The sequence below is a fragment of the Aotus nancymaae genome, unplaced genomic scaffold, assembly GCF_030222135.1.
Source record: "Aotus nancymaae isolate 86718 unplaced genomic scaffold, 86718_ANA_hifiasm-v0.15.2.pri h1tg000083l, whole genome shotgun sequence".
Classification (NCBI taxonomy): Eukaryota; Metazoa; Chordata; class Mammalia; order Primates; family Aotidae; genus Aotus; species Aotus nancymaae.
Genome location: NW_026988498.1, coordinates 5,789,041 through 5,801,998, shown reverse-complemented (window position 1 = coordinate 5,801,998; position 12,958 = coordinate 5,789,041). Strand labels below are relative to the sequence as shown.

At 37.4% G+C, this 12,958-nt stretch overlaps 1 long non-coding RNA gene across 1 annotated transcript in view; it reads left to right on the top strand.

Annotated features, from left to right (window-relative positions):
- The first annotated feature begins 465 nt into the window (after positions 1 to 465).
- The window catches only part of LOC135271577 (uncharacterized), a 52,208-nt gene continuing 39,715 nt past the window's right edge, over positions 466 to 12,958 (top strand). Inside the window, exons 1-2 of the long non-coding RNA XR_010339704.1 lie at positions 466 to 540; positions 1,022 to 1,115. This is a non-coding gene — a long non-coding RNA (uncharacterized LOC135271577). The remainder of the gene's footprint in view (positions 541 to 1,021; positions 1,116 to 12,958) is intronic.

Below are 12,958 nucleotides of genomic sequence, written 5' to 3'. Positions count from 1 at the left end.
ATCCTCCTGCAACCCCACTGGTCTTTCCAGATCTCTGCTTTCCCACTACACAGAAAAGGTGAGGAACCTGTGTGAGAAAGCATCCTTCAGCTGAGGACAGCTCCTAAGGAGGAGTCAGGCTGAGAGAGGTGACAGAAGTGCCTCAGTCCTAAACATGGTGGGTCTCCTGGAGGCCACCAAAGCAACTCCTACAGTTCACCTTCTGCACATTGGGTTACACTTGTTTAGGATATTCACCCCATCTGAGAACAGCTCCCCCAAGATTATAGCTTGTCTCTCTTCCTGGGCAACTTATAAAGAGGAATGTTAGTTGGATAAACTATAGCTCTTATTGCTTGCAGCTTACAACTCAACACTTATCTCCCCACTTACTCTCCTGCCTATTTTAAATTCTCATCACCCTCATCTGCCCCCTCTGTTGGTCTATGTGGCTTGCCTGGTGGAATGAGCCATTATCACCCAAGCTTTCTCTGACTATGGCTGCTGCTATAGTCAATTTACCATCATAATTGGACAAAGGAATACCAAGGGATCTCCTTTGTGAGTCACCTCAATTCCTCAGTGATTCACCTTAATACTTGCTACTCATTGTTATAAGATGCTGTTCCTTTCAATAGTCCTGAAAGAGGTGTCCAAATTTCACTTATAATTTTTATATTCTTTACTGCTTTTTATAATGGACATGGGAAAGACAATATAGTTACTTTATATGGAGACTTCATAGCCGTGATGGTTAATTTTATGTATCAGTGTGACTTGATCATGGACTGCCCAGAGATTTGACCAAACATTATTTCAGGATATGGCTGTGAGGGTATTTCTGGATGACATTGGCATTTGAATTGGTGTACTTAGCAACACTGATGACATTATCCATCACAAGAGGGCCTGAATAGAACATGAAGTCGAAGAAGGAGAAACTCACTGTTTTTGCTTCCTGTCTGACTAATTGAGAGCTGGGACATTGGTCTTTGCCTGTGTTTGGACTGAGACTCACACCATTGACTTCTCTGCTTTTCAGGCTCTTGGATTGAGACTGACTTGATACCTCCATCTTTCCTGTATTTTCGGCTTGCAGACAGTTGATTGTGGGACTTCTCAGCCTCCATAATCAGGTGAGCAAATTTCACTTAATAATGTAAAGATTGCTCTAGTCAGCTAGCTAGGTTCTTAAATTCTTGGAAGTAAAAGTGATGGCAGGAGCTGACATCGGAAATACTATAACCTGTGACATAGGTGAAGGACTTTCTCTTTTTTCCATATGATTTTCATCCAGAATTACTTTTGGAACTGGCTAGAAGAATTTCAAGCACTATCTTTTATTGTGAGAAACACAATAGTATTAATTTAAAAATCATATATTTTTTATGCTAGATTGTTGTCTAGCTTAAGATATCCTAGGACCCAAAAAGGACATAATTACTGAAAATCGTGTTCAAATACTGGTTATAATGATCAACATTAAGGTCTTTTAATTCCATACTCTGTGTATTTCAAATAGAATCCTCTATTAGGGAACCAATATCAGTCATGATAAGGGAAACTAAATGCGGCTCTAAATAAATATACTTATTTATGTTTTATATGCTTCAGATTTGAGAAGTAAGTATATTCTGTCTTATAAACCCACAAAGCCTTAGAGGATAGCTCTGTGATTGGTTCATCAATCTATCATGTTAGGCAAAAGTTTATTTCCAAATGTAACAACAAAACACATGATTAAATGTTACAATAAATAGGAAATATGGTTTCTAGTGAAAATGAAACATCCTTGTGTGTACCATCCTAATAATTTATCTCAAGGCTCTTTACAGCATCTTACCAATCTTAAATTTCCAATCAATGATTAATCCAGATCTTGGGCCTTGCGTGTCATCATACAGTTTCCTTTTTATAAGGAAGGGCTGCTTTCATGTGTTACATTTCCTCATGAAAATTACAAATCAGGTATACACCAAACAAATTGGTATACTAAATTTTGTTGTGATCTAATTCCCATTTAAGGCTACCATAATAGTGTTTCCTAGGGAAAATATATTTGAATTTCAAGTGTCATTATCATAAAGGAAATACTTCTCCTGCCTTCCTTACCTCCCTTCCTTGATTTTCCTCACTCTTTTCCTTGTACTTCTTCCTTCTCTTTCATCCTTTCTTAAATATTTATTGAATGTAAATTATGTGCCAGGACCTGTGATGGGCTCCAAGGGTACAGAAATGTGACGCACTACCATTCTTTTAAAGAATTCGTAGTGGGCAAAGCAAGAAAATAAAAACATAAGCACATACATACACACATAGATGAATAAATAACTGCAATACAGTGCAATAAGTGAAATAGCAAAGAAAGATGCAGGAAAAAAAGAGGAAAATCTTAATCCTGAGAAACTTTACAGAAAAGATAATGTCCTAACCCCACTAGGATGAGGACTTTTTAATGCTGTAATACTAATAGGAAAATAATATTACAGACAGAAGAAAAGGCAGCTCAAAGATTGTAATGTCAGTAAAGCATGATATATTTGGGAAATGCAAATTCCTCATTATCACTTGAATTTAGCCCACAGTAGGAGAGCGGTAAGAGATCAAGCTTCAGAGACAAATCAGGAAGATGTAATAGGTTAGACTGCTATACTAGGGTTCCCAAATTTGATTATATTGGATAAAAGCATCAGCAGAGTCATTTTGTGGGCATCAGGAATGGTGTGTGTGTATGTGTGTTGTTTAATCAAGTTTAGTCTAAAGCTGCCTGCTCACATATTTTAAGTTCAGCATAAATGTTACTGTGTACATTGTGACAGTAACCTAAATGGACTTGTAAACAGACTGTAGCCGATTCTTGTGCCAATCACTGAGTTTTTGCTAATCAAAGGTGGTGAATTGTTCAAACCAAGTTCAAATAAGGCAAACAGACAATCTGGCTGTTTATGTACCTCACCTCTGTTTTCTGTGTGTCACTTTCCATTTTCTGTCCATAAATTTTCTTCCAACATATGGCTGCACTGGAGTCTCTGAACCTACTCTGGTTCAGGAGGCTGTCCAATTCATGAATCGTTCTTTGCTCAATTAACCTCTTTTGAATTTAGTTTGGCTAAAGTTTTTCTTTTAACAGTGTGCAAGTGCACACATGTGTGGGCCAGTAGAATTCTGGTAACAGTTATTAGGCTGAGTTGTAAATTTGGGGGGTGTGATAGTTAATGGTGTGTCAGTGGTGAGTGGGCCACAGAGAACCAAGATTAAACCTTGCCTCTTGGTACATCTGTGAGAGTGTTTCTGGACAAGAATAACATTTATGTTAGTAAAGTCTGTGAGAGAGATGGCCCTCCCTGCATGGTTGGGCATCATCGGATCCATTAAAAACCTGAGGAAAACAAAAGGTGGAATAAAGGAAAATGTGTGTTTTTTTTCCTGCATCACTGCTTGAACTGGGACATCTCATTTTTTTTTTAACTTTTATTTTAGGTTGGAGGGTACAAGTGTAGATTTGTTATATAGGTAAACTCAAGTCCACAGGGCTTTGTCATACAGATTACTTTGTCACCCACATATCAGTACTAACTTGGAATGTAAATGAGCTAAATGCCCCCATTTAAAAGGCACAGAGTGGGACACTAGATAAAATATTAAGGCCCAATAGTATGCTGTCTCCAAGAGACCTGCCACATACACATTGACACCCACAAGACATCTTATCTTTTCTTCTCTGGTTCTTCAGCTGCGATTTACATCATGGACTCCCTTGGTTCTCAGGCTGTCACACTCAGACTGAAAGACATCTCTGGCTTTCCTGGTTCTCCTGATAGCAGATTTTTCAGTCTCCACGATCATATGAGCCAACTCCTCATAATATACCTTTTATATGCATTTATATTCTATTAGTTCTAGTTCTCTGGAGAACTATGACTAATACAGAGGATTAGATAAGGTTAAAGGCAAAAATGTCAGTTAGGAAATAATTATAGAGTTGTTAGAAATTGTAAAAGAGTATAGCAGTATCTCTTATGAGGACTTGGAGGGAAACATGTCAGGATTTAGTGGCTGATATATCAAAGCAAGAAAAAGGAGTCATGGCTTAGTCGTTCATTTTAACTTGGAAGACTGAATGGTTGAGTGCAGTCATTCTTGAAGATATGAACCTTAGAGAACAAGCAAAAACTGCATTGGACCCATTAAATTTGCAGTACATGTAGGAAAGTTGAATTTGTGTTTTTCTTTGTTGCTTTTGTAATGTGAAGTTTATTTTACCCTGCATATTTTTTTCTCTCAGTTGTCTAAGATATGTCAACATAGCAGCATAGCCTTGTGTATGTTCCTCCCTGAGACTGTTGCTATTTTGAAAGAGTGAATTAAAAGGTGTTTAGTGTGCTTTATACAGTACTCAGCATACTACTTTGTGCGAATAGATCCACATACCTTTGGGTGAAGATTTTATCAGGAGCTACCCTGAAGTTATCCATAAATGGACAATGACAGATTTTTCAGCAAGTTGTCACCTATTTTCTTTCTACTTTCTCACTATCTTTAAGTATAGCACCCCTGACATTAAAGTGTTTTACAAATGGCAACTCACTTATCTTCACACCCTTCCTGTGAAATACAATTGTGATGAGAAAACCTGTGATATTTTGAGAGGAGAAAGAAACACACAGACTACTGATTATGTCTTTGCTGAGTATCAGAGGGGGAAATTATCACAGGACTCTTCATTTCAGATTTAAGTATTTCAGAAGCTTGTTTCTCCACAATTTTAATGCCTTGCAATTATCCTTTCACTGCCAATATCCCTGAATTTCATCAAATTATCCATGTACAAAATTAACCCTAATAGTTCTTCACACCCAAAGATAGATCATTTCTAAATGTTATATCCTGTTGTTTTTTTTCTATTCCACCTCAGACAAAGCCAAGGAAGCTATACTTCTTCTGAAATGCTTGAATGGCATCTCAAGTCCTATTCTAACACAAGTTTATGAAATAGAGTTTTGAGGAAAACCATAGTCAGATAAGATTTCTAAAATAATGTATTTGCAAATTATTTGTGACATATACATAGCAATTTTTTCAGTTTTTCTCATTTATGAAGAGTTGGAACTCTGATGGGCTCATCTAACTTTGGATCTAAGACTGCATTGTTCTTTATGTTCTCATTTCAGTAATTGCTGCTGCTCAAAGTGTTTATTGACTCAGATACAATACGATTTTCTCAATTCATATACACCTGGGGAAACACACATTAATTAAGCAGACTTCTGATTTTTAGATGCTCATAGAACTTACCGTGCTGGTGAACATTGGCCATTATTTCACAAATGACTTTCAAAACAAATGCTGTGCACCATGTTAAAGCACTGAACCTCAGATATTCAGAGTGACTCATTTAGCAACAGGATGCAGCCGGGAAATGCTGAAACTGAAGAAAACAAAAGATTTGAAAATTTGTGATCACAAGCAATAATCCCTATCACGGCACATTTAGAGCCTAGGTTGGCCTGTATAGCCACTCGCACAGCCTGTATAGCCACTGTATAGCCAGTGTCTCGAAGAAACTGTCACTTCCAATCCCAGTTCTCTCTTTCTAATTGTAGCTTTAGGTATCAATGAAGCTCTCCGATATTATTTCCTCCTTTGCAAATACTGAGTTTTTAATTCAGCAAATTATTGCAACAAAAGTATCTCTTAGCTGTGCACTTTGAGAGTTCTGAATGCTTATAACAGCTTTATTTATGTTTACCAAAACCTGGAAACAACCATGATAGCGTTCACCCAATGAATGGATAGACAAACTATGCATATATGCATGCAATGGAATCCAACTGAGCAATGAAAGAGAACAAATAATTGATTTATCTAAATTATCATGAATATTAAATGCATATTTCTAAGTTAAAGAAGCCATAAACAAGGTCTTTATTCTATATGACTCAATTTATATAATATTCTGGAAAAGGCAAGACTATACGATGGAAAATGATAAGAAGCATCAGTGATATTCACAAATTGGAGTGAATGGGGGATTGGGTATAAAGGAACAGTGCAAGAGTTTGCTGGGTCAACCTATCTGTTCTGTATCATGACTTTGATGGTAGATACACCACTCTGTGCATTTGTTGAAACCAGTAGAATTACATATCACAAAAAGTGATTTTACTATATTCAGAAAATGGAACAGAAACCAAACCAAATGAACTAACCATATTAATGAGAATAATACAATGAAGGGAAATAAAAGAACCTATTTAACACTGGAAAATAGGATTTTGATTGGGTGATTTAAGACTAAAGTCAAAATGTGCTATACATACATTTTCTATTCAAGTTAGAAAATAGTGCACAGGTGTATGAGTTAGCAGTTCTAAAACTAGCAGGCCCTAGGGTAGAACAACTAAGTAAATGTATTGTAGCAATCAGAGCGAAAATTCTTGCTGTTGGAGAAAGCTCCAATATTCTTGTAAAGGCTGGAATGAACCTTTGAAGTTTGATTTGAATTAGAGGCATCAGAATGATCTTGATTTATTTTTAATAAGTAGATTGATAGATACATAGAAAGATGATTGATGGAAAATAGAAGATAGATGGGTAGATAAATAGATAGATAGGAAATACACATGGATGTATATGTAAGCCCAAATTACTATATAGACATCTACTTCCTAAGCTTTTTCAACTAAGAGAGCCTAGAGGTAATGACACTCTACAGCAATGAGCATAGCATATTCTAAGATATATTTTTCTAAGTCTCAAGTACCATAAAAGCAATCTTGAAGAAGTGATGTATTCCAGAGGTGGGGCAGAAAAAAAATAGCAGATGAGCCTGGAGCATCTTGTGGTACCAGAAAGTAGGGGTATGCTCCAAAAAAAGACAGGTGGCATATCGAAAGCGCAAGGAAGAAAACCTGAAAGAGCTATCAGTTTTAAAAATTGGAACATTTTGGACCACAAAACAATAGTAGTAGTAATAATGGGTATACTCTCCAAAGAAAATAAATATCTAAAATTCTATACTGAAATAAATAATTGAATGACTAAGTAACTGAGGAATAACACACAGCTGTTTCTTACAAAGAATTACAACAAATAAATGAAGAAGGAAAGGAAAGAAAGAAAATCACCACTAGAACACCAGGGTAGTAATTATTTTAAGTAGGAGCCACCAAAGGGTGCAAATTAGTAAGCAAAATTTTGAAGAGAAATAGGACATTTGCATAGTCTCAAATCACTTATTACAAATGAAAAAGTAGTATATTTTCAATCAAGAAACTAAGGCAAAGTCACCTTCATCTGATCATTACAGTACTCCAGTAATAAGACATATTGACATCACATATAGTCTAATATGATGCACTGACTGAGGAGGGTACATTCTTCTGTGGTACTCTTGTTAATAATGAATGTTAAACTTTCATAATAAAACATCAAACAAGCCCCAATTAAAGGTGCAAGTCAAATTAGCTGGCCAGTACTCTTAAAAGTGTTAATTTCATAAAAGAAAAATAAAGACTCGACTTTTTTGCAGATTGGAAGAGATTAAAGAGACTAGCAATGAAAGGCAATTCCATATCTTGGATTGGAATCTAGAACAACAGCAATAAATCTATTAGTGGAAAAATTTATGAAATATTAATAAAGTCCATATTTCAGTTAATAGCATCATACTGATCAACATTACTTTATTAATTTTGCTATTTGTACTATGGGATACAAGATTTTACAATTGAGGACACTGGGTGAAGGGATATATAGGAAGCCCCAGTGTATTTTTTCAATGTTTCTGTCAGTCAAAAATTATTTCAAAATGAAAATTCAAAAATGTAGACATTGTTATTTTATAATTTAATGAGAAAGCAGGGTGTTAGCTAATGTTGCTCATTTTGTGTATACCAATGCAATACACTTTCTGTGAGATTTAATGGGTCTTTTACAAGAAGCTAAAAGACAGTTCTAGGCTACTTTGGTTCTCTTTTGGGTAGAGATCATTGCAGTGAATTGTGGGATGATATAAGCCTATGTCTCCTCATGGGTAGAGGATGACTAGCTTTTTTTGGCATCCTTAGGCTCCGTTAGATATATTGGGAGTGGTCATGTAGCTGATCGCCCAAACATAGAAAGGATACAGAGAATGGTATTTATGGACATGAGCTTGGGGTGAGACTGCTTGTGCCTGAATTCAGCTTCATCACTTGATTTGTGGTCTTGGGCAAATTACCTAATCTCTCTATGCCTCAGTTTCCTCATCTGTTAATAAGGAAGAGAAACATGTCTTAAGATTTTTATAAAAGGTAAGTGAGAAAAAATTTGCCAAGTACTTAGAATAGTGTCTGGCATTAAGTAAGCCTAGTATAAATTTTTAAAAATATTAAATTGAATGACAGTAAGAAAAATAGAAAATAGCATCTTAGAAACTCCAGATTATCTTTGGGTAGACAGCGTACATACAGGCATGGTTTTAAAACATTTTACCAAGCAGTAATAAAATAAGCACAAATTAGCCTTGGTATAAAGAATGAGTATTTCACATGCCAAGTAAGCGAGTGATCCCAGTCAAGTGGTGTTAATCAGGAATGCTGAAGATAAATCATTTCTTTCATAAATATTATGTATCTGATGAAGCTATCCTCAAGGGCACTTCATCATTTTTAATAAAGATGAATTACATTTTATTTTTGAATAGTTAACACATTTTTGTACCAATAGTGAGAACAAGCATCTGCTTCACTTAACAGTATATTTAAACTAGCAGCTTTTTTTTTTTTTCTTGAGACGGAGTTTTGGTTTGTCACCAGGCAAGAGTGCAGTGGCACAATCTCAGCTCACCTCAACCTCTGCCTCCTGGGTTCAAGGAATTCTCCTGCCTCAGCCTCCCGAGTAGCTGGAACTACAGGCATGTGCCACCATGCCCAGCTAATTTTTTTGTATTTTTAGTAGAGACAAGGTTTCACCGTGTTAGCTAGGACGGTCTCGATCTCCTGGCCTCATGATCCGCCCAACTTGCCTCCCAAAGTGCTGGGATTACAGGCGTGAGCCACTGCGCCTGGCCAGCAGCTTTTGTAAGTTCTGTAACTTTGGCAGTTGTATACACCCATCATCACTGCAATTATCACCTCTTTTGGTAATTCAACCTCAATTCCTGATCTCTCTCCTAACATACACTGCACTATTTCTACCTACTTAGCCTTTCAGAGCCTCGATTCTATAGATTAAAATTAAGGTTCCTCATATTTTATTTAAAATTCAATTCTTTTTTCCACACCATTTTTTCAATTACACAGATGTGTAATATAACTTCACTGTCATTTTGGAAACTTTTTTTTTTTTTTAACTAAATTCAATAGGTAAACAATTCTTATAAATTCTACATTTGTTAGTCAATGAGAATATATACTGAATACTAGCGAATGCCAGACATTTCACTAAGTACTAGGGATACAATAGGGAATTAAACATTGTCCCTAGACACAAGGAAGTGTAGGGTAGACAGAGGCTTACTGAACGTTTCATTTCTTTCTCACATCCTCCATCTTACTTGTTGTTGTTAGAGCTAGGAGACTAATCCTGTGGTCTCTGAGCAGAAATGACAGGCATCATCTTGAGCTGAAGCAGTGAAGTGCCCATGTGCACATCATTAATTCCTGATGCATGGTGGCTGAGAGCCATGTTTCCAACAGAGTCTGAGATATATTTGCATGTAGGAGATTTATTTGGGAAAATCCTTTTAGAAACAAAATGTGAAGGAATGAAGAAAGGGTTGGGCAGACGGAGAATAAGATGCATTCACAACATAGGCTTCAGCTGCTCTTTTGGGGAGTCCTGGAGTTTAGGGGCTGTCAGGGTTGTCTGAAGTTGAGGCAAAGGTGCTGACCCTTTGCCCTCTTTTATCAGCCAGTTTTTAAATGTAGGCTGATGCCAGGACTAGGCAGCTACCTAGTCTTTTTCCTGTGATGTCTAATTTGTCCTTAATCTCATCCAGTGTATTTTTCATATTAGGCATTGCTGTTTTCACATCTTTAGAAACTTTACTTTTTTATATCCCAATCTTTTCTCTAACATCTTTAACATAGAGGTACATTTATATTAATACTTTTAATAGCATTTGCTATTCTACTCTGTCTTTCCTTGCCCCTGCCTTTGAGAAATCCAAGTGTTCCAAAAGGTATAGCCACCAGATGGAAGGTCTGTGTCACCATGGGTTTTTGAATGACTCGCAGAGCAAAGTTCCTCATCTGACGGGCATTAGACATGCAGCACATTTAGGAAATTAACTTGGTAATGTAGAGCCATTGTGATTTAGGAATCTTTTAATTGTAGTGAAGTATAACCTACTTTGTATATGTGTGTGTGTAATGATATATGTGTGTGTTCTCGTTTAACTGTTTTAACAACCCATATAAAATTGGTTTTACCAACTATATTTAATAATAGAGTCCCAAATGTCATGTTAACTGCTTAAGATTACATGGTGAAGAAGTGAGCTGGGCTTTCAACCCAGGCCTGGCTGACTTCAAATTCTATCATCCAAATAACTACACTGCTGTGATTGTCCTGAACACCTCCCTCCCTCCCTCCCTCCCTCCCTCCCTCTCTCTCTCTTCCTCTCTCCCTTTCTTCCTTCTTTCTTTCCTTCCTTCTCTCTCTTTCTCTCCTTCTTTCCTTTTTCTTGCTGATTTTATGCAAAGGGCTGGCATTCTCTTTGTTCTTTTTTCAGGTTTAATCCTTATTTTAATAAAGTTTTCAAGAAAAAAAAAGAAAGAAATAACTGATCTTTTCAACCTGGATGAAATTCCTCACCTGATACAAGTACTTGGATGCACACCTACATGTTCAAAGACACTCATTTGCAAACACACACATACTCTATCCTTTATGGCCCCTCAGATATGGGAGTAGACTTGAAAAGAAAAAAATGTCTACTCAGTTGATTGTGATTCTCCCCATTCTTGCCCTTCCTTTTTGCAGAGTGACTGGTTAGGCAATTCTTACGGAAATTGTGTTTGTGGATAGCAGAAAAGAAACTACAGCTTCTTTTTAAAAATTCTTGTTTCTAAATATTTTTTCAATTGAATAGAAGTGCTATTGTAAAATAAAAAGAAGTGCAAGGAAGATATATGGTGGTTTTTATGAAGTAGTAAAGTACAATGAGGACACTGGCAAGAGGTGAGGTGGCCTGTACTGTGCGGAAAGGTGTCCTTCAGGTGAGGAATAAAAACTGGTGTGCAGACATAAAGGCCTCCTCCCTGTCCCTGGCTTACCTTCTGTTGGGGAATAGTAAACATTTTGAACTTAATATTTCTTCTAAACTTTCCCCACCATAGCCCCTTCCCTCTCTCCCTAAGTATTCCCACCTCCATCAGGACACATTGCTCACCTTACCTGCTGTTCGTGGCCTGAAATTCCAGCCTTGATTGGTTGGAGCCCCTCCTAAGAGGTGAACCAAGAGGCAAATGTGAGACAAGCAGCCTTCACACTGATTCTTCACATCTACACTATAAAAGGCTATATGAAAAGATGACATTATTGGATAAATTACAGCGTGAAAAAAGGAAAACAAATTCTTGAAGCTGTCATTAGCATGACTTTTCCTGTTGTTCAAAAGCCGTACCTTGGAAATTCAGTGTCTTTACAGAGAGCCCTCTGGTGGGCACACCTTGGTCCCTAATACATCCTCCATCTGCGACTCTTCTCTCAGAAATGCTTTTTCACTCATTACCAGGTGGGACACCATCCATGCAGTCACCTCTTAATAAACTTCTCCCCATCATCAAAGGGATTAATATCATCCTCAAGAAAGAGGATGTCTTCTCTGTGTCTCTGGTATTCAAGCTAAGTGACCTTATATGTGGGTCATTCACATGGCGAATATAGGAGTTGTGACTTGACACTCCAAATCTGGAAGGGTCATTTATGGAAAAATAGGTGTGAAGGGAAGAGGGGTGGTATGTGGACACTATGCATCTCAACGGCAGTTGAGTGTGAGTGTGAGCTTGATATAGTCCCTTCTCATGGCATATGTTTTAGAAATTTCTCTTTTCCTTTCTGACTGTTGGGACCTGTGAAACACACACACACACACACACACACACACACACACACACACACACACACAGAGTTTTCTTCATTGAGGACAAACTTTCTCAGAGATAATAATGCCCAAACTCATTAGAAGAGACGGCTTTTTCTAACTCCTCAGTGTTTTACTATTTTACAAGGCAACTACTTTCCAATGGAGTACAGTGTTTTGCATCAAAGTGTTTGTTCCTTTCGCACTTCCTCTCTGCCCCTGAAACTTTTATAATTGGGCCACTTGGGTGCCTAGCAGAAGAATGACTCCCTGTACTGAGTGATATTTCTCTTAATAAAAAGTGTTGCCTGTACATTCTGGACCACATGAAAGAACTTACTCAAATCTTTAGCCAAAGGCTAGTCTTATTCAAAATACTTGCTTGGAAAGAGGAAAGAGTTGTTTTATTTTTTATTTTTTTTTTTTTTTATTTTTTTTTTTTTTTGAGGCGGAGTTTCGCTCTTGATACCCAGGCTGGAGTGCAATGGCGCGATCTCGGCTCACCGCAACCTCCGCCTCCTGGGTTCAGGCAATTCTCCTGCCTCAGCCTCCTGAGTAGCTGGGATTACAGGCACGCGCCACCGTGCCCAGCTAATTTTTTGTATTAGTAGAGACGGGGTTTCACTATGTTGACCAGGATGGTCTCGATCTCTTGACCTCGTGATCCACCCGCCTCGGCCTCCCAAAGTGCTGGGATTACAGGCTTGAGCCACCGCGCCCGGCCTTATTTTTTAATTATAAGAAGAAAGAGACCACTGTGGTAAGAATTCATTTGTAGTCAGGATACAAAAATGAATGAAGCTTTGACAGATGATAGCTACTTCCTCTGTTAAGTAAATTTGGGGTCATTGGCTAATGGTAATGTGGGAGATAATTGGAAAATGGTATAGAAGAGAGTGGTTGCAGAAG